The following is a 26,720-nucleotide window of genomic DNA, read 5'->3' as shown; positions in this document are numbered from 1 at the left end:
TGACCTTTCGCTCCTGGGAAGTCGTTTTAAATTCAATCCTGGCAAAGGAAAATCCTTCCCATTCGTTGGCTGTGAAAGGTCACAAGTGAAATGTGTTTTGATGCTATCTGCTTATGGTTTAATTCTCAGTAAACTTGAGCACTAACTGGGCCTCAATTGTGCTTTGTCTTGGGAAGCTGAGTTCTAAGAAGCCTGGGAGAGCTGAGTGGGAGACATGGGATGGAGTCGCTGGCATCAACTAGGAGTACACAAAGGTACCAGCTGAAAGGTGAGGTATATAGTGCTAAGTTAGGTCAATGCTGCCTCCTTTCTGAGCTGGTGGGAGATTCAGACTAAAATATATAGTTTCTCTCCCTGTTTCATTTGATCTCTTTAAGAGGGACATTTCCCACTTTCTGGGAGGCAGAGAGGGCTTAGGGTGAGATAGGGAAGGAACTAGAAGTGTGTGAACCAGTCAAGAGGAAATTGGAGTATCCTGAAAATGTAGCCATTTCGGGGTCCAGAGCATAAACTCAGTGTTCCAAGTTCGAACATTTCCCTTTCACAACCTCTTTTTCTTCACAGTTCAGTAGCACTTCAATCTCTAGTGAGTTCCTCATCATTACCTTTATGCTGATTTTCAACTGAATAAAACATCTTAGTAAAATTTTATCAAAGAAACTCCTCTTTAAAAAATCATATTTTACCAAGCTATGTTCGGAGTTCTGTCAGAAATTTTTGAAGAAGAGTTCAGCAGCTTGGATATTAGGGTGAAGTTTCTAGATTTAGTTTTGTTTTTACTCTATTGCAGCTTTTTAGTGATTCTGCCATAATCTTTCAATCAACAAGTGTACTATCTGGCTTCTTTGTGAGGAAGTAGCCCAGAGAACAGTCTGTTCTTCCCACCACCCCATTTCTCTATCACACACACACTATACTCTACTCATCAAGTATTCAGTGTTTCCTGAACATGACTTGCAGGTCTATACTTTTGTGCTTATGTTTATGTTACTTCCTCTTCCTGGGATATCTTTATTTTTTCATCAAAGTTATGCTCTGACATAAAAGCCAAAATGTTACTTCTTTCTGTAAAGCCTTCAAAAGGTGTCCCTCTCCCCAACCCTGGAGAAGGCAAATGTGGCTTCATAACACTTTGTCTATGTATATATTATACTTTTTCCATTGTAGTACATCTGTGTGTCTCCCACTCAGCCCAGTTCCCTGAGGGCAGAAGCTGGGCTTTCTTCATTTTTTATACCCCAGTGCTCAAGGATTAGTCCAGGAACTTTAGCCTTCCTATCACAGAAGTATGAGCAAGTTAGGCCTTTGATATCAGGTAAAGAAATGAAATGATGTTTCCTATATCAAATGTATCTTGAAAGCATAACTCCTAACGTATCACGTGCCTTAATGCCATAGCTCGGCATCTATCACCAATGACATGAGAGACAAGACATAAGGAGCTTTGCCCCTTCTGAACTCTAAGACTTGGACATATTAGCCACATGTCCTCTAGAAGGTGAGTTTTACAAGCTTTCTTTTTCATGTTGCTTACTTTCAAATACGAGAATCATGTGGCTACTCTTGATTGGTGGAGCCTCGTGTCCATCTTAGCAGCTAAGAAGTCGAGGAGACTTGTTTTCTAGTTTCTACCTTGAGGACTTGAAATTCATAAGGCATAAAGTTTTCTGAATATTATTTGGACTCTGAAAAGATAGTGGGCAACTAGAAAATGTGACAAAAATCTATCTCCTGTAAGGCTTAATATTTTTATTTTAAACAATATAAAACAGCATGACATTATTATACTAATTTTCTCTGTCTGTCTGGCAACTTAGTGATATGTAAAACTTTTTTCTGGGGTTTGGGACTGAGACCACTTTTTCCATGCCTGACATCTCTCTTTCCTAATGAAGGACACTGCTCTTTATTACTTTCTCCCAAATTCATTCTCCCACATATTTGGGTAGGGCTGGGGTGAGTGGGTGGGTGTTGATGTATGCAGCATCTCTTCTGATTTCTTCCTATTGGGACCCTATGTACCAGCCCTCATGGCCATGGCCCAACCTTGAGATGGGACTTTTAGTTGCTAATAATTTTCTGAACTATGCCTCAACTCATGCCTCTCTGAATACCAGCTCCTTGATTCTCTGGGTTGCCCTTTAAGATCAACTACTACAGCCTAGTGAGTTCACCCTAGTCCTGGGCTCAAGTCTTTGTGAGAAGATCTCTACTCTGATATAGCTTGAGTTTTCTCCATGCTGCCTTCGTCTTGACAGACATCAATATACCTTGCTTGTAAGAAGTAGGTATAAAAATAGAGAGCTGTCAATGTAAATTTTTCAAATTAAAATAAATTCATGCTGCTTAGTGATTTCAGACATGCTGTGAGCTCCTCAAAGGCTAGAATCATGTCTTAATCATTAATCATCTCTGTATTCCCAGTGCTTAGTATAGCATCTGACATGCAGCAGCCATGCAATTAATTTTTCCTGAATGAGTGAATGAATGAGTGAATGCAGGTTGCACAAAGGCCACTAGTGTATTTCAGCATTACAGACCACTTATTCATTTACCAGATGTTTTTTGAGTAGTTGGTTTTATGTGCAAAGCACTATACTAGATGCCAAGGAAATGTGAAATAATGTTAGTAATATTTATAACCATACAATGGCCAACATTTATTGTGTACTTACTAGGTGACAAGAACTAATACACTGTTTCATGAGTATTCATTTAATTCTCACAACAACCCTGTGAAGCAAACATACTATTATTATTATTTCTACTTATAATAGAAAGAACTTATTCTCAGAAAGGTTAAGTAAATTAAAAGAAGTTGGGGATATATTTACACGGTAAAGTTGGAAAGGTGCAAGAGCCATCTGGAAAGTCTTAAATATCACAGGCAATACATTTGTAGTACTTGCATTCCATTCAAAAAATCCTTGAGTGCTAAATGGATATAGTTGGGGAACCAGAACTTACTGGTGATCTTTATTCAACCTGCATTTTAGCACTAAGAAATTCTACTTTATTCATTCCTCCATTTATTTAGCAAACATGAATAGCATGCTTGCTGTGTGTCAGGAACTATACTAAGTATTGGGGGCAGGGTGGGGTGAGGTGGACAGGACAGATAGGGAGACAAACATGTACATAGATCTTTGCAATTTGTACTAAGCTATAACAGAGTTATGAACATATTTCAGAGGAGTATTTTCAACACTTCTCCATTAAGTATGACATTTGCAGTAAATGCTTATGATTACTCTCTCTTAAGAAAGAAAAAACCCTAGCTTGCTAAAGGTTTAAAAAATTATGAGTGAATTTGCATTTATTACGAATGTTTTTTCTGCACCTGTTCAGATGACTTTTCTTTATCTACAGAAATTCTTTTTCTTTTTTTCCTTGTTAATGTGGACTCAACCATTATCTGTAATGTAATATTTTTAAATATTAAACCAACCTTGAATTTTTAGGATAAAACATACTCATAGACCTATTTATATTTTCTTTTATTTTTAATTTGATATAATTCTCCATTTACTTTTGTTAAATTATATATTTGCAAGATTTATCTATTTCATCTAAGTTTTAAAATGTATTTACATGTTATTATTCATATTATTAATTTGTTATCTTTTAAATTTATATAGCTTCTAAACTTATGGCCTCATCATTAATATCATTTACTTATTTCTCCTTTTTTCTTGATTAACATTACAAGAAAACTTTCAATTTTATTAGTCTTTTCAATGTCCCCAATTTGGTTTTGTTTAATTCTAAATATTTCTTAATTTCATAATGTATATTTAACTCATTACTTTTGAGACTTTTCTTCTAATTTAAGGATTTAAAGCTATGTTTCATTTCAAGAAATACTTCAGCTGAATTCTTCATGTTTTGATATGTTGATTTTTCAAATGTAATTCTTTTGAAATATTATAAATATTATATAATCTAATTTCCATTATCATTTCTCTTTTTGTCATTGATTATTTAAAATGTATTTAAAAATTTCCAGTGAAATAGATTTTTATGTTATTCTTTTTAAAAAATAATATTTATTACATTGTGGCTTGAAGATGTGATCTACAGAGTCTTTGAAATTTATTAGACTTGCTTTATAGCCTAATGCATGGTTAATTTTTATAAACAATCCTTGTGTTTCAACAAGTAGTTGGATGCATAAAATATTCTTTAGTTTAGACTTGTTATTGCGTTGTTCAAATCTACATTCTTGCTGTTTTCGTTGCCTTGATCTATCAAGTACTGTGAGGTAAGTATGTTAGAGTGTGTGAACAAAAATTTTTCTTAACAGATATCTCAATTTTGTATTCATACATTTTTATGCTGTAACACAGGCCTAACAGTTTAAAATTGTTGTGCATTCCTTGTGAATTGAAGCTTTTATTATTTTGTAGTGACCATTCTTATTTCTAATAATTCTTTTTACCTTAAAGTCAATTTTGTATAATACAGCTACACTGGCTTTCTTTTGGTATTTCCTTGAAAAAAAAAGGTCTAAAATGGTTAACAGTGGTTAAATGCTAGATGAAAGGTAATCATATTTCCTTTATGCTTTTCACTATTTTCTAACTCTTAAAAATATATATTATTTTCATAATCAGAAAAAGATATATTTAAAACAATTTAATTTAAAAATGAATGACAAAAGGTCAAGAGGGAGCCTCCTCTCTAGTCAGGCTTAATTCTTTGGAATCAGTCTCAAACAACTAACTTGGCATAGAATAGTGTTTCTCTGTCATACAAATAGCTTCTAGCACTTAAACTTTTATGATGGATTATAGGTCAAGAAAGAAAGCCCAAGTGAGTGATATTCTGTTCCACCTACTGGACTATTTATTATCAGGGTTGACAAAACATGAAGCCTTACCTAACTTTTCTGGGCAGAATTTATTGCCCCCCTTCTGGATTTTCACAGTACTTGCTAAAGACTTGAATCCAGCACTCACCGCTTTATCTTGTGGGCTTGATTTGCTGGGAGCAGGAACCTCTCTCTGGATAGGTACAGGCTGTGAGCCAGCAAGGTCTATCAGACAAGAGGGATGGCTTGCTGGAAGCAAGGTCCCGCCTCAAGGCATTACGAGATGTCCGGGGTTATGGGCCTGGGCTCCTGAGCTGGACTCAGTATCTTTGGGACCCAGTGTTGGGGCACAAGAAATGCTGGTCAGTGGCACCGAGGCAAGCCAATTACTAAATAGAAACCTTTTCACAAACACCAGTCCTTTTAACTGCCCCGTGAGGGATGCAATGTTGTTCCTTGTGCAAATTGTGTGGGTTGGCTTGCTCCACCTGTTCCAACCTCTTCTGGTGTGCCTTTCTCATCTACAGAAGCTGTCCAACTAAAAATAACATTTCTCACATGCCCTTGCAGCTATGATTTTGGATGCAATTTCTGTTTTATCGTATTTACTTTCAAGAGACTTGGATTAGTCACAGGGTTAAATAAAGGGAGAGTGATTAGGTGTGAGACATCGATATTGCTAGCAAAGAAGATGCCCGAAGTTAAGCGGTTCTAGCCGCTGAAAGCTGTACCCTGAAACTCAGCCTAGAGGCGGGTGGTCTAGCCCTTCCAGTGTTTTAGAAAGCTACTCATACTCTGTAGTAAAGTTCTTTTTGTTTTAACAAGTTAGAGTAGATTGTGTTGTCTATAGATGTGCTCTGACAAATGCATCCATTGTAGAGCAGAGGAAACTGAGACTTGGTGCTAGGAAGTAACGTGATCAGGGTCCCACAGCTAATGAGTGGCAGGGATAGACTATGAACTTTGGGCCTTCGATGTCAAGTGAGGGCTCCTTCAGCAGCAGGACAAGCAGCAGACCTAGGGATCAGGCCGTGGAAGACCCCAGGGCCATGGAGATGGTACTGAGAAACCACACATGGAGATCCTAGCTCTGGATGCCACAGGGGCTCTGACTACATTACCATGTAAGGGCAGCTGCTATTCTCCTTGGGCCTGGGCTGGAAGTAGGTGGCTCCCTACTAGCTCCAACCCCATTATTTGCCCTTTCCTGTGGTCTTTTTGGCCTTACTACTAAGTATATTACTTTCCCTCCTGTATTTCTGTGTTAATATTGGAATTCTACACAGTTATGGTTCCTCATTCAGCTTCGTTCATATGGTACTGTATGTTCTTTTATTGCTCTTCAAATATTTTATTGCCTCGTCAAAGCTTTTTGGGGTTGAAGGAGAGAATGAATAATGAACCTGTAGGTTGATAGGCAGATAAACAGATGTCAAATTACAATGATCAGATTTCTGTCTTCCAATAAAGTGTCTAAAGTAGATATTCTGCCTATCTCAGCCCATTGTTCTCTCATTTATGGCTCTCATAGTTTGCAATTAATTAAATTTGGGGGGGGAGTTATGTTTGTTTTCTTTTATATTTTCCATACTAGGAAATACATTTCATGAGATCAGGGTTCATGTCTATCTTGATCAGCCTAATCCTGGCACAAAGTAGGTATTTGAAATGATTACTGACTGAATGAATGAATAAATGAATGAATGAATGTCTCTTTATCTTGTATCTTAGCATCCAGTTCAAACCTACCACATAGAGATTGCTTACTTGTTTTAATTGGGAGTGGGGGTCGAGTAAACTATCGTATGTATACGTGATTTACATTCATGAATACAAATTTTATATTTTTCTTTTTGATGTGTTCAAAACTGGAAACTGGGTTGTTCATATCTATAGAGTAAGTTGATACAAAGATGAACGAGAAACAAACCTATCATAGCTTCACTTTAGCAGAGGACCCAGGACATTACATATCTTTAATACATTTTCTGAATAAAGAAATAAATGAAGGAATGTTAAATTTATGGGCCTTGATGTTACCTGCAGAAAAGAAACAGAGTTTTCAAGCAATAGGGTAACTTTACACTGCATAGATGAGTGCACTGGACATATTTCTACATGTGACAATATTTCCTAGATGTCATTCTTTCTGGCTGTTTCTTATTTGGCTGATCATGGAGAAATGAGCAATGCCTTTGGACACCACTCAGAGAGCTGAGGCACTGGCAGGAGAGAGTATAGAAAAGGAGAATGAGAAAGCAAAGAGAAGAGGAAAAAAGGAAATGAGAGAGGTTAGGTGATGGCAACAAGGGAAAGAATGGAGGAAAAATAATAATGGTAATGCTAGTGATGCCTGCCAGTCATTGAATGCCTTTCACAGAGATCCTGTGTTCTGTTCAATATGTATATTATCTCTAATCTTCATAGAGATAGGTCTTAGCAAGGTCATAGCAAGGTCACTAACATTATTTCCATCGTGTCAATGAGCAGACAGGCTCAGAGATGTTAATAAGTAACTTGCCTAGTCACACACTGCCAAGAGGTAAAGCCAGGATTTTCTCTCAGGAGTGTCTGAAGAATGACAGATATCCATCACCAGCATCTCTGGATTATCTATTTGGATTACAGATTGTCTACTTCCCACTTTAGGTGGTATATCTAGTTATCAACAATTTAAAATAGATGTCTATTTACCTGCTAATTCCGCCCCCGCCACACACACACACACACACACACACTCTCTCTCTCTCTCTCTCTCTCTCTCTCTCTCTCTCTCTCTGAACCAGGAAAAAGAAAGGAAAATTTTGTTAATTTTTGTGTATATTTTGGAATAAGTACTTAACAGAATAGAGGCATAATGGATGACAAATGGGGCAACATTCTCAAATACCGTAATTCCAGAAATAAAGCAAAACCCCTCACTCCAGCCTCACTTCCCACATGTAGTGAGTAAACAAAGCCACATAAACTAAAAAAGCAACAGAAAAATAATAAACAAAATTGAGGGACCATGTAAATACTTTCTGAATGTCCATTCCCCAAAGGGTTGAGGTCAGGCATGTGGTTTTATTCATAGGGCCCTTGACAAAGGACTTGGGCTATTTTATGCCCTGATTATTATTGTCGGTTAAATTAAAGCACAATAAAAAAAAAAGTGTAATGGAATATTAATTTCAGTTACTGTAGCTAATTGAAAACATAGCAGGAGTTGTGACTATGGAAAATGGAGTGAGATCACTCAGATGCACATGCAAGTCTAGCTTATCCTTTTCAAGCTGGGCAATAGCACATTTTTGAGAAATGACCATTGTCCCTAGTGTCTATACTTAAGCATAACAAGAGAAGTACTTGGCCTAGGAAAAAAGAAAAGCAGACCTCATACCATTGGATTCAATTTTTAAAATATCAATTGTTAATCTATTCACATAAAAAAACATTACAAAAATATATAATTCCTGTCAAGCCAAGGACTATGTGGTTTTCATTTTGCTGTCTCCAGTCTGAAGCCTGCATCATGGCATCTGCAGGACGCTCATCAATAATTGTTGAGTGAATGGGTGTATGCTTGTTGATGACCTTTTTTTTACTGTAATAAATGAGAGGGCTTTTTTTTCTTAGACAACTGACCCCCTTCCTAAGTAAAAGTTCAGATCAGCATGATTTGCTACAGAGATGACAGCTCTACTTTAGCTTGGTACATAAGTCTGAGAGATGAAGGATGTAAGCAGGACTTTTTGTTTGTCCATTGCTGTATTTCCAGTACCTAGAACAATACCAGACACATGTGAAGCACTCAATAAATATTTGTTGAATTAATGAATACATGCTTAGTATGGAGTTGGAAGGAGAGAATGAGTTTAGTGCAGCAGGCTAAAGTGGGGAACTCGCAATGTAGTTTTCTCTGCTGAGTCACCAATTCTTAAACAGCAGGCATACTTTCATTTGATGTAAGTTTAAGAATCTCCTCCTGAAATCAGTATATTCTGCCTGTTGGGATTGGTCAGGTTTCTCTTCATTAACATGAGGAACTGGGATAATGCTTTTAAAGGCATCAGAGCCAGCAACTTAGTGAAATTTGTTTTAGAATCTCTTAAGATGCACAGGGGACTTATTAGGGCTCTGTCCGTTGTTCTTGTGTTCCAGGAGAATGATATGTCCTTAAGGAGACTTTGTATTAGATTCCTGGGCTTTGTACTCAACCTCCATTACCTATTTACACGTGTTGATTTTTTTCTAGAAGAGGTTTATTCTACTCATTTTTCTTCAAGCAAAGATACTTTTCTGATTAATAAAAGCCAACGCCACAGAGGATGTATGTGAGGGGCCATGTCTAGGTAGCACTGAGAGAAATAGTCTTGAAAAGAAGGCTCCTGGGATATGTCCTTAATAATTTATATGTCTATACTTGACAATGTAATGGAGGGAAACATTGGCAAAAAATAAGCTGGGTGCACTTTAGCAGGAGAAATTTGTATGAGGTAGGAAAAAAACGTCATCAATATTCAATAGTTACCCTATGTAGCATCTGACTTTTCTTCCTAAGGGGACTGTGTGTGGTATTTTGTATATGTGGGTGGCACTTTTGGGAATTTTTCAGACAAGTATGTATATGTTGTTTATTGTCTTCTCCTTTTGTTATACACTTAACCATCAATTTAAAGGAGAAAAAAAAAGACTGTTGAAACATTTATTTTCATTTAGACAACAACCACATTTTTTGACTCCATTTTGAATTCAATTCAAGTGATGGAAAGTTGGTGAAACATTGCCCAGAACCAGAAATTTGAAAAGCTGTCACAAAGTTTAATGTTTCTTTGTTGTCTTGTAATCAAACATGGGAGCCACAGTCATGTACTTTTGAATGCATCTCTTGAATTGACTTCCCAGAACTGTGGTGCAAAGGTGCAGGAAACAATTTTCACATAGTATTCAGTGTGCATCTGCATTTTGTTCTACCTAAAAAAAACTATTTGAATGTAACTCTTTTACATCACTCAATGAAGCTCTTTAGTGTCAGTACATTTAATTGGATTCTCTTTAGCATCCAAGAGGAGGGGTAAAGTCATAAGAAGGCAAGCAGTAAAGGCAAGGCGAACACGGTTTATGAATGCAAAACTTACAGTAGAACTTTAGACAGGAAAAAAGTTGACGGTGCAAGTTAAAGCTGGCCCCAGGCAGCAATAACTTACTGAAGTGGCATTTATTTGGCTGATAACCCAAGGTCTTGCTGAACTTGCTAGTCCAACAGAGGTAATTTATATGGAAGAATGAATTACAATAGCAATTTGCAGTGACATTATTTGATCTTTCCCTCATGTAGAATGACCTTGTAATCTCTTCCCAAAGCCTGAAATTTCAACTTTTTCCTGTAACTTCAAAACTAAAATGGCAGTCCTCTTATATATCCCAAAAGATTTTGTCCAGTAGGTTTGCAGTATACTCACTTGCAGTAAAATGAGTGATAAGGGTATTATGGGAGATTTGATCTCATGATATAACTGATCTGAAAGTAGATTGGGTAGGGTATTTACATTCTGAAAAGAAAAATGACTTGTTCAAGGTCACATAGTCAGTTGACCTCCTTCTGGCCTCATGTCTGTAGCTATTATGTGGGAACTAATTAAGCAGGTTCAGATTAAAAAGGCTTGAGATGCAAGAGGATTATAAGAATGATTGCAGTTCTTTTCTGAAAATCATGGTTGTCATGAGAGCAAGAAGAACATTAAATTTTGTAAAGACTAGGTTTTCTTTCTTTTTTCTTCTCTAATTAGGAATGATATTTATGAATATTAAATAGTTTTATAGGTGAAAGTTTGAAATTTATTTACAGGGTAATAAGAATCTTCAATGCATAGACAAATGTTTGTTTAGAATATAGAAGGCTTTTGTGGAGGATGAAACTTTATCATTTTAAGTTTAACAAATATAGAGTGTGTTCTTGTCCAAGGAACACATATTTTTTACTATACACCCTCTGAATCCCAAGCAACATTCAGTCTGGGTGGGGTAAATATGTGGTACCACACCTGGAGAAATAGCTGAATCATCCATCAGTTGCAGTTCAGGTATTTGGAGCTGGCTCGAGGCATAATGATGAGGCAGGGATTCTAGGTTTCTTGTCCCTTCCTCCAACCTCGCAGCTCCAGTTTGAGGGCATTTGGGGTTAGGTGGAGAAGAGTGAGAGAAAAGAATGCAAATAACAAGACAGCGTCAGTCAGAGAGAACTTGAAAGTCTCTTTCTGTCCCAGTTGGCCTTTTTTTTTTTCTTCTCAATGTCCCAACACAACCAAGTCTCTAATCATCAAAAAGAAAAAAATCTATCTCCATCCAAATTCCTCTTTAACTATGGCCTTTTTCTCTTTCCTCCTTCACAGTTTGAGGCTTATCCGAAGTCTTTTTCTTCCCCTTACATTGGCTCCTATACACTTTAACCTTGTGTGACCTGACTTCTGCTTCCATCTTGCCTCTGAAACTGCTGTGACACAATTGCCAAATCCAATGGCATGTTAACGTCTCATCTTAGAAACATAACTGTTTTTGACACTGTTGATTTCCTCATTTTTCTTGAATCTCCTGCTTGTATTCCACAATTCCCTTCTTACCTTGCTGCCCTCCTATTTCATGAATTTCTCTTCCCTTTTACATTATTCTCTTGCAGTCTCTGGGGTCTCTCTTCTGCTCTCACTCTTCATATCCCTTGTCTTGTACTCTATAGTTCCAAATACTTTCTCCTGAGCCCTGGACCTATATTTCTAATGGTCTCACGGAGCTCTTCTAGCCTGCACTGGAGATACCACAACTTCAGCACATCCTAAACTGATCTTATTGTTTCTTCTCCAAAATCAGGTCTTTATCTTGTATTTTTGATTCTACTTAGCAACCCCACTATCCATCTAGTCCCCCATGTCAGCAATTTAGGGATAATCCATAACCCTTTCATCCTTGTTACTTGTATAATTGTCATTAAATTCTCTTGATTTTGCTTCTTAATTCTTAAGCCTGTCTTTTCTTTTGCTTTCATATTGTTGCTACTCAAGTTTACCTATTCACCATTTTTTAAAATCCAGCTGATTAACAGCAGTGATGAAAGTTATTGTAGGGAAAATATAAACACTGTGATATGAAAGACATTTTGGGACCATCTCTCTATGAGGTGACATTTTGGCGACATAACTCTGGAATGATCTTGGGGAGGGCAGAGAGTTCTAGGAGGAGAGAAGATAATGCACAAAAACTCTAAGTTGGTGGCTTTGAGAAGCAAAAACAAGGATAAATAATGGTGAGCTATGGAAGGGTAAGGAGTATGAGATCAAAGATTGCATAGAGAGTTTTAGTCATAGAAAGGAATTTGGATTGCATTATAAGTGTCATGACAATTTTTTGACCATAGAGAGAACAGAAACACCCATGGCTCTGGGACATAAATGAAAAAATCAACTTAAATGAGGAAGTTAAGAAGAAAGACTAGTTGAGGGAAAGAGGATTTTAGTTTGAGGACATCATTAATGGTTCTGAAAATTATAAATGTGAGTTTAGGGATTTAGATGCTTAGAGGTCAGCATAGAAGCTCTGGATTTGATGAGATTGCCAAAGGAGACAGAGAAGACTGTACAAGCGAGAGAACTAGGGAAGAAGGCCAAGAATAAGGCTTTGGAGAAGTGGAAATGATAGTGGAAAGAGAGGCCTCAAAGGAAATTTGTAAGGATAAGGAAGGAGAGTTGGTCATTTTCTCAGAACAGGAATGAGACCATTGGCAGAAGAGATAGAAAATGCTGTTAAGTTGTGATGGATTTCAGATCAAGGTTAACTGGAACCAGACAGTGACATATAGACCTTAAGACTGTCAAGTTGGGGCTGCCTGGTGAAGCGATGGAGCATAGGTAGGGAGAACTTAAACCAGCTACATGTGCTGACTCAGCTAGGTGAGCCAGGCAGGTCAAGGCCCAGGTCTAGTTTGATCAAGGACCAGTGCAAGGAGCTCTTGCTGACTGATTTTCCTAAGTGAAGTAGGCCATAAGGTCATCTCCTGTGACTAAGGTTAAGTTGAAGGAAGTCAAGGGGTGGGCCCTTGAGGATGAAGAGTGTTTCAAAAAGCCACTATGGTTCCCTATAATAATTAGTCAACAAGGGATGTATATAAAACCATTTCTGAGGATCAGTGAGAGCTCAGCTGAGGTTAGAAAGCCTTGCTTTATGGTGGCCCAGTTTCCATGGTTTCCTTTCTCATGCAACTTGGGAGAGGGAGCAGCAGACAAAACCAATTATTGTCTACAATAAGTCTAGGGCAAGAAATAGTAGCTCGATGTTAGAGGCTACTGCATATTTTTTTCCCAGCGCCACATATTATTTCAGATTTTATAGAACAAAATGAAAAGGTTTTAGGTGAAATTGAAATTTGTTATTTTTATGTATTAAAAAAATTATGTACAATTTAGCCTACTTTCAGAAATCTGCAATAAGTAGAACCGAAGTTTTACATTAAGAGAACTGCAACTCTGATTTTAAAAGAAATTTGAAAATATTGGACCACTTGCTATAGTTATCTGGACTCTTACCTAGCAAGCATGTGCTTTGGAAACCAAGAATGTACAAATAAATAGTAATGATATAACACAAATTTCAAATTTTTTGAGTGACACACTAACAATGTGAAGTTTTCCACTGACTGATATTTTAATGTCACACCCCCAACAAACCTATAATTAAAGTTATTTTGGCATTTTCATCTCAAATCCCTGTGTTTGGGGGGTAGGCGGGTTATAATTCCACTTTTAAAATGAGCTTCCAGATATAATTTGACATAAAATACAAAGTCTTATCCTAGCAACAATTTCCCCACCACCCTTCCATCATGAAATAGAGGAATATGTGGCTTGTCAGTTTTCAAAGTTATAAAGGAATTTAAAAAAGAAAAACGAACCTTTTTTTATTTGTTTCAATTTGTTGACCAGAGTGTATATGTGAGAACTAAAAGTCTTGCTATAGAACAATACACCAAAATCAGAGGTCATTATAGCACATAATAGATAGTTCTGGGAGAAGGCAGTATTTCCACTGACTATGCTGGTCTTCTTTTAATAAGAGCATTAATTAATTTATATTTTTCTTTGAAAGAAATAATACTTGCCCTGTGATTTTTTTTTTTTCCCCAGGAAAAGAGTTCAGGTCTGTAGCTGCACATGTGAAACAGCATATGAATAAGTTAGAGCGGTTGCATCAAAATAGAAAACAAAAGCTCAAAGCAGTTGGAGGAGAATCATCTCTCCTTGTGTACATTGTCCCTTTCTCTTAATCTTTTCAGCACAGACTTCTGGACTTCTAACGGTTTTCTTTCCCACTTATTTATTATCTATAATATGTATATGTTTATGTGTGTATTTATTGTATATATATACAATGTATTACATATGTATTTATTTTATATCTATAATCAGTATGTACATAAACATATACACACACACACACACATACACACACCCCATCAAGGGGGATAAGCCTTTTGAAGAACCACCTTTGGGCCTTTTACCCCCTTGAATATGATTGTGACCTAGGAGGGGGGAAGCTTTAGATACTTTTGAGGCTGGGAGTTAAATTCTTCACTAGGATTCAGAAAATAAAAGGAAAGTGCTTGGGAAAAAAAGCTTATGCTGAAGTGGGGTGTCATGGAAAGGCCATTCAGTTCTCGCAGGAAGGTCAGAGGGGCAGTGGGAGGGGTCATGGTCCGGGGATCACTTGAAGAATGCCATCCTTTAAGTAGGTTTTATGCATATCACTGGTTGGGAAACATCAATATGGTCTTTCTTGCACAAACAATTCTAGGAAATGCCTCCCAAGACATTTTATAGCCCAGAGTGAGGGTGAAGAGAGGGGTGAAAACTAAACAACCATCATTTATTCACATCAGAATAATTACTGATTCACGCATAAAAATTCTTTCTGAAACTTTTGGTCGTTTTATGTGGGCGAGGGCTTCACTTTTCCTTCAGGGGAACTTTTTTTTTTTTTTTCTTCTTTTTTTTTTTTAATCAACCTCTTTCTCTCTCTTTTCCCCAAACTTATGAAAAAACTAATTTTCTCAGAAATAACAGAGTCCAAGCCTCAGATACTTCCAGAGATTTTAAAGCTCTTGCCTCAAATTTAAAAATTCTCTGGTGTCTCCATAACATATATAAGATGAAAGAAAGGAGTGATGTCAGGGACTGCCACTGAGGTAAGTGTAGTGTTACTTAATGCAGTTTTTGATAAACCTTTCTGGCAAATTAGTGGTTTCCCATTTCCCCTGTCAGCTGGCTATAAGATGTTGGGAGGGATTTTTTTTTTCCTTCTTTAACACGAGGCTCTTAAGAATTTGTAGCTATGTATTTTTAATACTGTCAATAAACGGCTTCCTCAAGACTCAGAGGGGCAATAATGGAAGCTGTTAACAAAGTGTGAAAAGCAACGGGCTAGCAAAGGTTAATCACATGACTGCCCACTAATGACCTCTACAGCCCTCAGTTTAAACCCAACAGCACTTGTAAAGACCAATCACGTGAATAATTTCCTGTCTGAGGTAGCCTTTATGGTTAAGAATAAAAGCAGAGCTGATTGTGAATAGAAAGCCCCCGGCAGGGGAGGTGGTTATTATTTTTAAGCTGATCTAAACACCTGGGTTTCCCACTGGACCCTATTAAACTTCCTCCATTATGTCTAAATATTTCAGTCATTTCTACGGCAGTTGTGAATTAGTGCATTTCTAAGGTAGGCAAGAACTGAAGGAGGGGGAATATGGATTGATGGCAAAGAGCCCCTTCCTCAAGGTGATGACTCTCAGGTAGGGAGAACCCCAGGCTATGGGAAGGGATCGGGAGGGGTCATCTCTCCCTCTGTAGCTCCCTGACCCCACCGTGCCTTAAGGAAGACCACACGTAAAGCCATTCAGACCAAGAAAATTTTACTATTTTGAAGGCTTGTAGATGAGATTCCTTAGCTTACCCTGGTAACCCATTTCATTGTTTAACAGCCCTCACTATTAGCCAATAGTTTTCCCATATAAAGGACTTAAGTAATTTCTGATGTGATTTAGACCCATTTTTCCTGTCCTATCTTTGGATGGCTGTATTTTGCTGATCCTTCTACATTTTATTATAGACTTGGTTAAACATTACTCCTCACCCAATAAAATTGCTGTCTTTGAAGATTTTACTTTCCACCTTCAGCTTATGGATCTGGACATATTTAAGTGAGGAGCTTTGATTAACGCTCTTACCTAGTAACAATGACAGGCAGGTTCATGGTAAGGACAGTTTTAAAAGCAGTAATAAGGCTTTGAGATTCCTATTTGGTACCTAGAATTGGGTGGTCCTTTGGTCAGTGGGTCCATCCATACTCAATGCTTCCTCTCTCCTTGTTTGCTTCAGCTCATATCTCATTATATTATTTGTGTAAATATCTCTTTTCTGAATTCTACTATAAGACCCCACAACGGGCCACATGTAGCAGAGGAATAAGAGTGGGATATGCAATCAGATATAAGTTCAAATTTTGCCTCTGTTACTTCTTGTGAGAGCTTGAACAAATTACCTACCACACTAAGGCTCAATTTTCTTTCTTTTTCCCTCACTTTATATGAATTGCATATAAAAAATATCTCAATGGCTTCTAAGTTTTGGCAGTTATGAGTAAAGCTACAATAAATATTTAGATGCAAGTTTGTGTGTGTGTGTAAGTTTTCAACTTTTTTTGGTAAATACCAGGGAGCACAATTGCTGGATCATATGGTAAGCATAGATAAGACTCAATTTTTCTAAAAGCAATACCTACTTTCCAGAGTTTCTCTAAGAAAGAAATTAAGAAATTTACACAAAGTCCCTGAAATACAGTAGACATTGAGTATATGTTAGTTCTTGTCTCTTTCTTCTTTATTAGCAACCCTACATCCAACATGGTAAAGATCCACAGGAGGCATTCGAACTTAGCATATTGGGGGATAATTTGGTTACAAGTAGCAGACACAGAACTTGAACTAACTTAGGAAAGGGGGAAATAATCTACCATCTCACCTAGACCATCAGCAGGAAAAGCTGGTAGGGCATCTAGGTCTCAGAGATGCCTAGAAACAGGGATTCTCTGGGGACAGGACACTCTTCATCTTTCTTCTCTGCAACTTCTCCCAAATCCTCAGCACTATTTTTTCAGACTAACTTCTACTTGGCTTGAAAAATGGCCTTCTGCTACTCTCAGGCCCATATCTCCCATCTTTCTCACTACAGAGAGGGCCAGTCTTCTCTGAACTCCAGCTAGAAAACCATGGGGGTAGAATTCAGATGGGCCCAAATGGGTCATGTACCCATTCCAAAGCCATCAGTTGAGATTGGGAGTTGGGAAGAGAAGCTGTGATTGCTACTTTGTATTAAAGTGATATGGTTGAAACAATGATAGGATTAATTCTTTAAGAGGGGAGTAGAGAGGCCGTTTCTAGAGTAAGGGAGAAGCTAGAAAGCAGAACAATAAATATCACTTCACTAGGAATCCTAAAGGACCCCTCCTCACTTAATGTCTCTAAGAGATGCTATGTAGATATTCATAGCTAGATCATCTGGTCAGAAGATTTAAAGTAGTATATTTTAAATTCGTTTTTTGATTAGGCATTGATAATGATGATGATAGTGATATTGATAATGAAAGCAACCAGATTTTTTAAAATTAATTTAATACTTAATTTTTATTAAAGTATAGTTGACATACAACAACATCAGTTTCAGGTGTACAACAGTAACTTGAAACATATGTGTGTGTGTGTGTGTATACATACATACATACATATATACACAGACACATATATATACACCTTATGAAATGATCACCATGATAAGCCTAGTAACCATCTGTCGCCATACAAAGTTATTATGATATTGTTAATGAAATTCCCTGTGATGTATATTAACATCCCCGTGACTAATTTATTTTATAACCAGAAGTTTATATCTCTTCATCCCCTTCACCTTTTTTGTCCTTCCCTCCACCCTCTTCCCTCTGGCAACCATCAGTTTGTTCTATCTATGAGCCTGTTTCTGTTTTGCTTTGTTCGTTTGTTTTGTTTTTTAGATCCCACATATAAGTAAAATCATATGGTATTCGTCTTTCTCTGACTTATTTCACTTAGCAGATTCTTTACATTTGTACAGTGCTTTAAAAACCTGTCAGGTTCCAGATCATTCTAGAGCTGCTTTTCCTGGTCCAGAGCCCTTGTGGTATAACTGGAGCAATCATATTTTTTCTAGTAAAAATATGGGATAGATATGGTAGTTCTTTTGTTTTTCTTTGTGCTTCTCTGATCTTTTCAAATTTATTACAGTGATCATGCATTATTTTTATAATTAAATAAGCATTGCTAGAAATACATGAGACGTGTGGTCTCACGCATGAACTCCCCAAGCCCGTTCCCTCGGCCAGGTCTTTTCTTATGCTCTCTCCGCTGCCCCAGATTTTCTTTTCTTATAGAGATTTTCTTCATTTTCCTTGGGTTTTGGCTGAAATGTCATCTCTACAGAGAAGCTGTGCTGGGGGCGGGTTTTGTGGGGCTAGCAGCTTATATAATTTGGAGGCTCTCTTTGAGGAAAGCAATTAAAATCACAAATATAAATTTGTACTCAGTGAATATTTATTTAGAATAAGAAAAGGCATCACAAAAAATAGTAAATTAGAAAATGTAACTAGTACCATAAACATTGCTTTGATAGTTCTTTTCCCTACATTCTCTGGCTACATTACTCTTTTTTCAGCTGAGATATAAGTGACATGGCTGCGTATCTTTTGATTGTTCCTTCATATGACAATGATAACGTATTATTTTCCATAGTGAGAATAAATAGATAATTTAGTTTTCCTCTACTATAGTAATCAAAGGTGTTTTTTTATTATTATCATTATGGCAGTTTAGGAAAGTTTATTTTAGCTTTACAACTCTTTTATTAGTAATACCATGCAAATGTTTAGTCATATTGTTCTTACACAGGGAAAAAGCTACATCTTGCCCTTGCATTTCCAAGCTGGTTTTCCCCCAACTGCCTGTCTACTTTTGGTGTCAGGAATTGAAGGACACGGTCATATCAGGGGAAACTTCTGGCCTGCACCCTTGGGTCATCCAGCTATATGCATTGGTAAAAAGCCTGGAAGGAACCCTTTCCTACATTTGAATGTTTACAAGTTACCTACACTTTGTAACATGTCCCATGAAACCCAAATGTAGTGTACTCCCATTTCAATTTTTCTCTAACCAGATCTCCAAAATGCTATGGCCCTTCAGGTCCGCAACACAACATAAGGAGGATTATGACAGGGAAACCAGAGTAGAGAGAGACAATAGTTACAACCAATAACAGTTTAAATATATTACATTTGCAAATTTTACAAAAATATAACCATATGAACCCCACATTTCCATAGCTTTGGAAAGAGTCCATGCAAACGAGAGACTTTCAAGATTAAACGTCATTAATTTCAAGACAAATCCACTTTTACACTTACTCCAAAAGTTTGGCTCCTATGCTCCGTTATTCTCTCATAATTGACTGCTCTTTACCCTTTTATCTCTCAGCATGTTTTAAAATTAAATATTAATCAGTATGCCTGCTTATTTAAATATCTGTCTCTAACATTAGGATTGTATGCTCCGTAAAGGGAGGTATCAAATTTGCATTCATGCCACTGCATACTAAGACCTGTCCTAGTGCTAGCACATGCTCAGTTCTCAGTAAGCCTTACTTGAGAACAGCAATAACAGAAAGAATAATGAGTACATTCCAGGGTCAACAGGATTGAATATTGACATTGACTTCCATCATTACTCTTCTTCTCCAGCTGTGCAGGGCTCAGGCTCTAATTAAGTCACCTCTCTCTGGTCCACCTTCTCCATGCTGCATGTAGTTCCAATTCCACAGCCATCTGAGGCCCATGATTAAAATTTATTTGTCCTTTCCAATCTCTCTTTCCCCAAGGCCAAACTGTTTTCTGTGGGACCACAAAACTGACCTGATAAATTATTCTGTGTTATAATAACGGTAATTTTTTATGATTTAAAAGGCATATTTCCTTGTCTATGGTCATGCCACCCTGAACACGCCCGATCCCATCTGATCTCATGAGCTAAGCAGGGTCGGGCCTGGTTAGTACTTGAATGGGAGACCACCTAGGAAGAGCAGATGCTATAGGTGTGAAAAAAAAAATAAAAATAAAAAATAAAAGGCATATTTCCATATATGATACAAATATTCTAATGAGAAAAGGCAGTGAAAAGATAGCCATTTTTGCAAAAGTTTTCTGAAGACGCCATGTCTAATCCCCTTACTACCACTTCAAATACATATACATAAACTTACAAAGGCAAGAATTTCAAGTAGTTTGGAAGGAGGGAAAGATTTATGGAAAAAAAAATTATTGAGAGAGTGGAGTCTTGCAATTCTATCTAGAAATAACACAATGTGGGAGGCCATCAGCTTTACTTAGTCTTGGCCCCCCGCTTTAGTCTCCTGAGTTTGAGACAATTTGGTTTGTTCTGTTTGGTTTGGAGTTCAAGATTTTGTGACATTATATTAGGGATACAAAATCTGAAGAAAGATGATGTTAACTGAACTTTAAAAATTTGCACCCAATACTGTCTCATTTCATTTTTATTGGCTATACAGGACCAGCAAAATAATTGAGTTAGGAATGTTTGGTTGAACTGCATAGCCAAGGCACCAGACCTGCATAGGACCACAGTGTGACGTGAGCAGGAGAGAATGCCAGAGTCAAGGCTGTCCTAGATCCTGAGCACTTTGCTCTTTCCATGTGTAGCTTGCAGCAGAACACTTTATATTCATGTATCCAGTTCCATAAGATAATATCTACAGGATATTATTCAGTGCCTACTAGGGACTGTCCTAGGTATGGAGGATTCTGAGATGAATAGGACAGAGTCCTGCCATCAAGTTTCTTATAATCTAGTAGAAGAAATATATAAATAAATAAATTACAAAATAGGGCCTAACAAATGTAATAGAATGTTGAAACAAGTGGTATGAGAGAGAGACCAATGAACTAGGGTGGGGTTGGGGAGTGAGGAGAGCTTCTAATGAGGAGATAACATATGAATTTTATATGTGATGGGTTTGCCAAGCACGCTTGATGAGTCTCATTCCCCCAACACTGTAACAATGAGGTGATCAATATGATACTAACTCTTCACTGATGGTATGAATCAGTGTTCATTGAAAAACCTTTATTTCAGACACAGAGTGTGACATTTATGATCTCATTAAATCCTCATAACTCTTTGAGGGTTAGTACTCTCCACTTTATTGATGAAGAACATGAAACTTGGAGAGTGAAACAAAGCCAGGTCATACAGCTGCTATGAGGCAGAAGCAGGATTCTAACTCAGGTGGGTCACACCCTGGGGTCCAGGCTGTTGACTAAGTAGCATACATAGTGAAGAGAGGCCTCCGTACTACCCTTGGGACTTTAGGTTTTCACAGTGCTTTCACCTATTTTGCCTCTTTTGAACCTCTTAAGCACCCCATGGGTGATGCTGGAAGGACATTATTCCATTTGAAGACAAGGAAAATATCATGCAGTTAGTAAGAGGTAGATATGGGCCAAGACACCAGCTTGGAGTTTGACTTCTAGTCTAGTGCTCTGTTCACTACAGAGTGAATGGCATTTGCCACATTCCTAGAAGTTATTGCTGTGTTTCCTGCATACCAACCCTCCCTTCCCCTGTCCCACACCCCCACCACTGTTTCCTTACTTGATATTAAAATTACAAAGAATTTCTCTACACAGCTAGGTAAGAATGAGGGAGTGGGGAGGATCTCTTCTTTCCTGGGCCCGGTAGGAATGGTCAGCACTTACCTCAGATTCTTTCACATAAATTATTTTAATGAAAGGAAGAACATAAGTAATTATGTCATGAATCTAACACGTCACTGGAGAAAGGTAGGTAATGTTAAATTTCTATTTTAAAGGAGCAATAAGAGGGTGTCTCATTATGTAGGTGACCCATTATACTTCCATATATGTGAGAAGTGATAATAGTGTAAATATTATAGAACTCCAATAAACCACAGGTTTTTATCAAATGGCTTTGGATGGTCCATGGTCAAAACATGTTATGTACATGATCTTACCATGTAGGCTGAAAGATTAGCAATACCCATTAGCTAACAAGGTGAACCATGGTCCTGCCTTCAGTGGCAGTGTCTTTAAAGGTTTTCATCAGGCAAAACTACCTTCTCTTTGTCAAGCTAGCTTCCTTCCAGGATTTCTCTGTTGGTACTCCACCGAGGAATTCCAAATCATATACCTTTACCAGAAAGAAAAAATTCCTTTATGTGATTTGTGCTTTTCATGAGGCTTTCAATGTGTGAATCTCACTAATTTGAAAAATATTACCATGTTCTTTCCTCGAGAATTTGATAATTATTGCTGTACGAGTTTTGTCTTTAGGAATATATGAAAAAAATGCATAGCGGGGAAGCCCAAAGTATCACCTGAGGTTGAGATAGAAGCATTTCACAGACAGGGTAAACTCTAAAGAAAATGCACCTTCTCAGAATGGCAAATTAAAATAAAAATACATTCAAGGCATCTAATAAGTTGCAGTGTTCAAGATGATATGAAAAAGTAGGTTTTATACTAACTTATAAGAAAAACTTTATAAATTGTGAATCATATGTATGTCGCTAATATGATAGCTCTCTCTCATCCTTACTTCTGATATCACCCCATGGGGAAAGTTTTCTGTCTTTCTGATTACTCTTCTCCCACCAGGTACATACTTCTCCATTGACATTCATATTATCCTGTGAGTATTGCTGTCATTGTACTCATCACCTAGGATTGTGATTAGTTGTTATATCTTCCCTACTGGACTGAGGGATTGGGGATTACTCAACCTATGGCTCCATAACTAGCCTGACATGAAGCAGGTACTGGGTAAATATGTTTGGCATTAAGATCAAATGAATCAGTGAACTTTTGAATCTTAATTCTTAAGTAAAATCCTGTTATAGAGATTGGACAATATTTTCTGGTGAAGCCTTTTTTTTTTTTTTTTTTTTAATTTAAGCTTTAATCTAATTTAAACTTGGGGAGATCAAGTGCCATCACTTGGAGTGCCATGATGCACATCAGTTTATTAATTGCTCTGAGACATTTTGTTATAAAATTTGTTCAACTTTGATCCAGTCTGTGCTATATTCTAACCACAGAATCATGTTGAGGAGGACCAAAGTAGTATTATACTTGAAGAGATGCTGTTTTTAGTTAAATAAAAATACAAGATGTCACAGGCATAATTAATGTCAGATGAGTGCTGTGCTCTCTATGGTACTGATTTGTAAAGGAGAAAGATTAATGTGGAGCCATCTGCAAAACCTTTTTGAAGGAAAATGGAAGGTTGAAGGACAGACTAAATCCAGCTATGCAGGAGGTAAGGTAACATCATGGTTTTTCATCTTTTTTCCTCCTAGTACCTGATAAGAACACACTCCTATTAATAGCAACGTCCCACTAAGGAGTGTGGATTGAGTTGGTGGGTGGGAGTTATGAATAAGCTAAACAAGTGCCTTTTACCCCATTTTCTACTGAGATTCTGAACCCCCACCTCATATGATACACCTTGAAAAATATTGGGGCTTTAAAGATTTTAAAGATGGTGAGTGGTCAGAACTTCCAGGGACTCTATAATTGACAATTTACTTTTATCCTGTTAGACTCTTTTGAGATTACTCAGAATAATTAAAGAGCTTCCATCAAAGCTGTGAGTTATTGGGGATTTATCTTTTTGAGAATTTTAATCGTGGCAGTAAGAGCAGTGAGAGAGAAATAGAAATCGGCTTGCCTACCACTTGGTGCAAAATATGTATCAGTCTTTTCTGGTTCTACCCATGGAATCACAGGATTTTATAACCCGATGACATTTCCGAGACTATCTAATGATTCAACTTTCCCGTTTTATAGATGAACACACTGAAGCCAGAGAGAGCAAGTAATTTCATCAAGGCTACTCCAACTTAGGATTGAGACTCAGGATTCCAGCCTCTCAGGTTGAAGTGCCTTCCTCATTTTCATTAGGGAAGAACTCACCCGAAATCTGGCCTTATTTTGCAGTGGGAGGTGAAGGTTCACCCACGTACCGAGGGGAACTGACTGAGGGATGTTGTGAAGTCTCTTTACTTTCAGAAGTTACCACGAGTGCGGGCAATTTCCATTTCCCTGATTAACAAAACTGTCCATTTTTTATTTCATATTTTACCTAAGTCTTGCAGATTTATAAAAGGGGTACATTTTCATGGACCGATGGGTTTATCCAATGTCCTAGGCTTTAATTCCTTTTGAACTCTGTTTTTGACTCAAAATTATATACTTTCTAAAAAGTACAACTGCCACCATGGTTCAACACCCACCCCCCCCCCCAACCAATAGCTCAAATTACTCTTTGAAATTATGGATGTGGTGAGACATTTTATGTTCATGCTCCTACTCTTCACCTCTTACCTCCCTTTTTGTGATTCATTTGTATTTTTAGGCCCTAAAGAGTGATTTAATCTATTTTCATGTCTTATTAATTTGCAGATTTGGCTTTCTTGTTCTACTAAATAGTTTTTGGATTAACCTCAGAGATTCATGTTGAGAAAAATGTTTATATTTCAAATATATTTTATTTACATTCTGTCAGATAACTGATGTATTTAGAGTCTGTGTGTGTGTGGTGGGGGAGGATGTATTCCAGGAATTTTTAAAAACCTGTTCTCATTTCTCCAAATTTCTGCTTAGGTTGAAGGTAGAATAAATTTTCAATAAAAGAGAGGAGTGTTTCTAAGAGTCCAAATAGAGAGCCTTACAAATGCTTTCCCACTCTTCAATATGAATTATTTCCTTTTGATTTTTTTAAAAGCAAGCAGACCACGCCAAGCTTATTTGGAAGTCAGTCTGAAAATAAGTGAATCTGGATCTCTCTAACAACAAAAAAAGGCCTTTTCTGGGGCACTCAAGCACATCATTCACAGCTGTGTGTTATTCTACAGTGTGGATACAGACATATATGATAGATCATATGCTCAAAGACAAAGTTATAATTGTGTAGTGAAATAATTAATCTGGACATAGAAATAAAAATCCTTGTAAGTAAAAATTCTTGGTAACAGAAATCATAGTTTGCACAATGACCTGATTTGAGTACGTGTGTGTGTGTGTGTGTGTGTTGTGTGTGGGCTCATGTGTGTGTGTTGCTTTAATAAACAGAGAGTTTTCCTCTGTAATACTGGAAAAGGTCTGTGTATATGCATGCATTTGTATGAATGTGTGAAAAAGCCTCCTGCAGGCTCTTCTCACCTCTTTGGTAAAGGGCTCCTTGAAGCAGCTTCCTGTAGTCTTCTTGGTAAGGAAGGAAACACAACTTCAAGCCGGTGTTAGTGAGGAGCTGGTCGTGCTTTTTAAGCAGCACGCGCTTACAACTCACTTTAGAATAAAGTGTAGTGCAAACACCGAATTTTTACAGAACGGCTTGTATTTGGAGTTACTAATTAAAACTCCTCACGCTCTCCCTTCTTTTCCTGTTCAAATCTGCAAGGTTATTTAATTGAAGCCCTATTTGGTGGGTGCAGATGCATGATGTGTTTGAATCATCAAACAGATTTAGTGTGTTTTGATTGTTGTGTGTGCCTCATTGCTATTCCCAGAATGTCGAGCTGAGCTTATGCTCCTCGGGAAGACTTAGCCGCCTGAAACAGTAAAAGAGTCCTTTCTTCTCCTCCCGCCCTCACCCCCCATTTTTGTTGAAACTTTGCCAATATCAGATCGTGCTCTGTCTGTTGCTGCATTAAAATGAAGTCATTCCCTCCCACTTGTCGCCCTCCTCCCACCCCTACCTTTCCCCCTGCTCTCCTGCCCCATAATTGTCTCACTAAGTAGGGAGCCGCTCTTGCTGTTACAGCCGAACTTTTTTAGTCTTTTTTTTCCCACCTTTCTCTCCTCTCTGTTTTTCTCTCCATTTCTCCCCCCTCCTTAGAGGTGGTTTTTGGACTGGGGGCCATGAAAGGGAAAGAGAAAGGCCCTGTTTTCCTCTCGAGGTGAAAACAGCCTTGGACCCGACAGGTGCACGGCCCCCAAGCAGCTGCTTGCTACTCACAAGCCGAGGCGTCTTACTTCCCCCTCCAAGCCAAGAGCACTTCATATAATCCTCTCATGCAATTCACACTGTAATTGCAGAAACCCCAACTGCTAGGGCTCATCTTATTATTATTATTACGATTATTATTTTTATTGTTGTTTTTCACCGATAACATCTTCTGCAAACAGGAACCTGCCATGTTCATTAGCTTTTTTGTGTGTAAGATGAACTGCTTCTCCAGAAGCAAGATGTTTTTTGTCTTGCTCTTAGCCCGATTCCTCTGCCCCCCTCCTGCCCTTACACCCTTGAAGGCCACTCAGGGAGTACATATGTGGAACTTTCATGCAGTTCTATAGGGTCTTTTATTACTCCGTGGGCCTCATCTTCTTCTTAAGAAAGAGGCCGGTGGTTAGGTGCTGGCAATGAAAATTATTTTCTTGAACACAAGCTTGTTTTCTCAAGGTTCTGCTTATTCTTTTGGTATTATGGGACTAAAGGATCCTTTTTTTTTCTTTTCGGTCGACCCATGCTGTCGTCTATGGAACAATCATTTCATGGTTTTGAGGAAGAAAAGGACCAGGGATGCAAGTATGGGGAGATTCTATTTTTTTTTTAAATGACCTCAAGAAATTCTTAGAGAATTAAAGAAAATGCTTTTATTGCTGATTTTAAGAAAATCTGGCATTTCGAGGTTCAGAAAATATCTAAATTATTATTGATACCTAAGTGTAATTCATAATTTTGATCTACAATTTTGGCCTATTTTTTAATTGTTTA

At 37.6% G+C, this 26,720-nt stretch overlaps 1 protein-coding gene and 1 pseudogene across 10 annotated transcripts in view; both read left to right on the top strand.

Annotated features, from left to right (window-relative positions):
• The window catches only part of LOC107507009 (proteasome maturation protein-like), a 175,245-nt gene that overhangs the window by 113,205 nt on the left and 35,320 nt on the right, over nt 1–26,720 (top strand). For 5 of the 10 annotated variants that reach the window (XR_004950576.1, XR_004950577.1, XM_036219758.1 and 2 more), the window contains 4 exons: nt 177–268; nt 1,399–1,498; nt 22,601–23,261; nt 23,792–23,877. The exons of 1 other annotated variant lie outside the window; for it this stretch is intronic. The gene's annotated coding sequence lies outside the window, so the exon portion shown is untranslated. The remainder of the gene's footprint in view (nt 1–176; nt 269–1,398; nt 1,499–22,600; nt 23,262–23,791; nt 23,878–26,720) is intronic. 4 more of the 10 variants (XM_036219757.1, XM_036219756.1, XM_036219760.1 and 1 more) reach the window with 4 other exon arrangements.
• On the top strand, nt 19,886–20,004 carry LOC118602603 (annotated as a pseudogene).

The sequence above is a fragment of the Rousettus aegyptiacus genome, unplaced genomic scaffold, assembly GCF_014176215.1.
Source record: "Rousettus aegyptiacus isolate mRouAeg1 unplaced genomic scaffold, mRouAeg1.p scaffold_m13_p_4, whole genome shotgun sequence".
Lineage (NCBI taxonomy): Eukaryota > Metazoa > Chordata > Mammalia > Chiroptera > Pteropodidae > Rousettus > Rousettus aegyptiacus.
The sequence above is the reverse complement of the archived record's forward strand: the minus strand, read 5'-3'. Positions and strand labels throughout refer to the sequence as shown.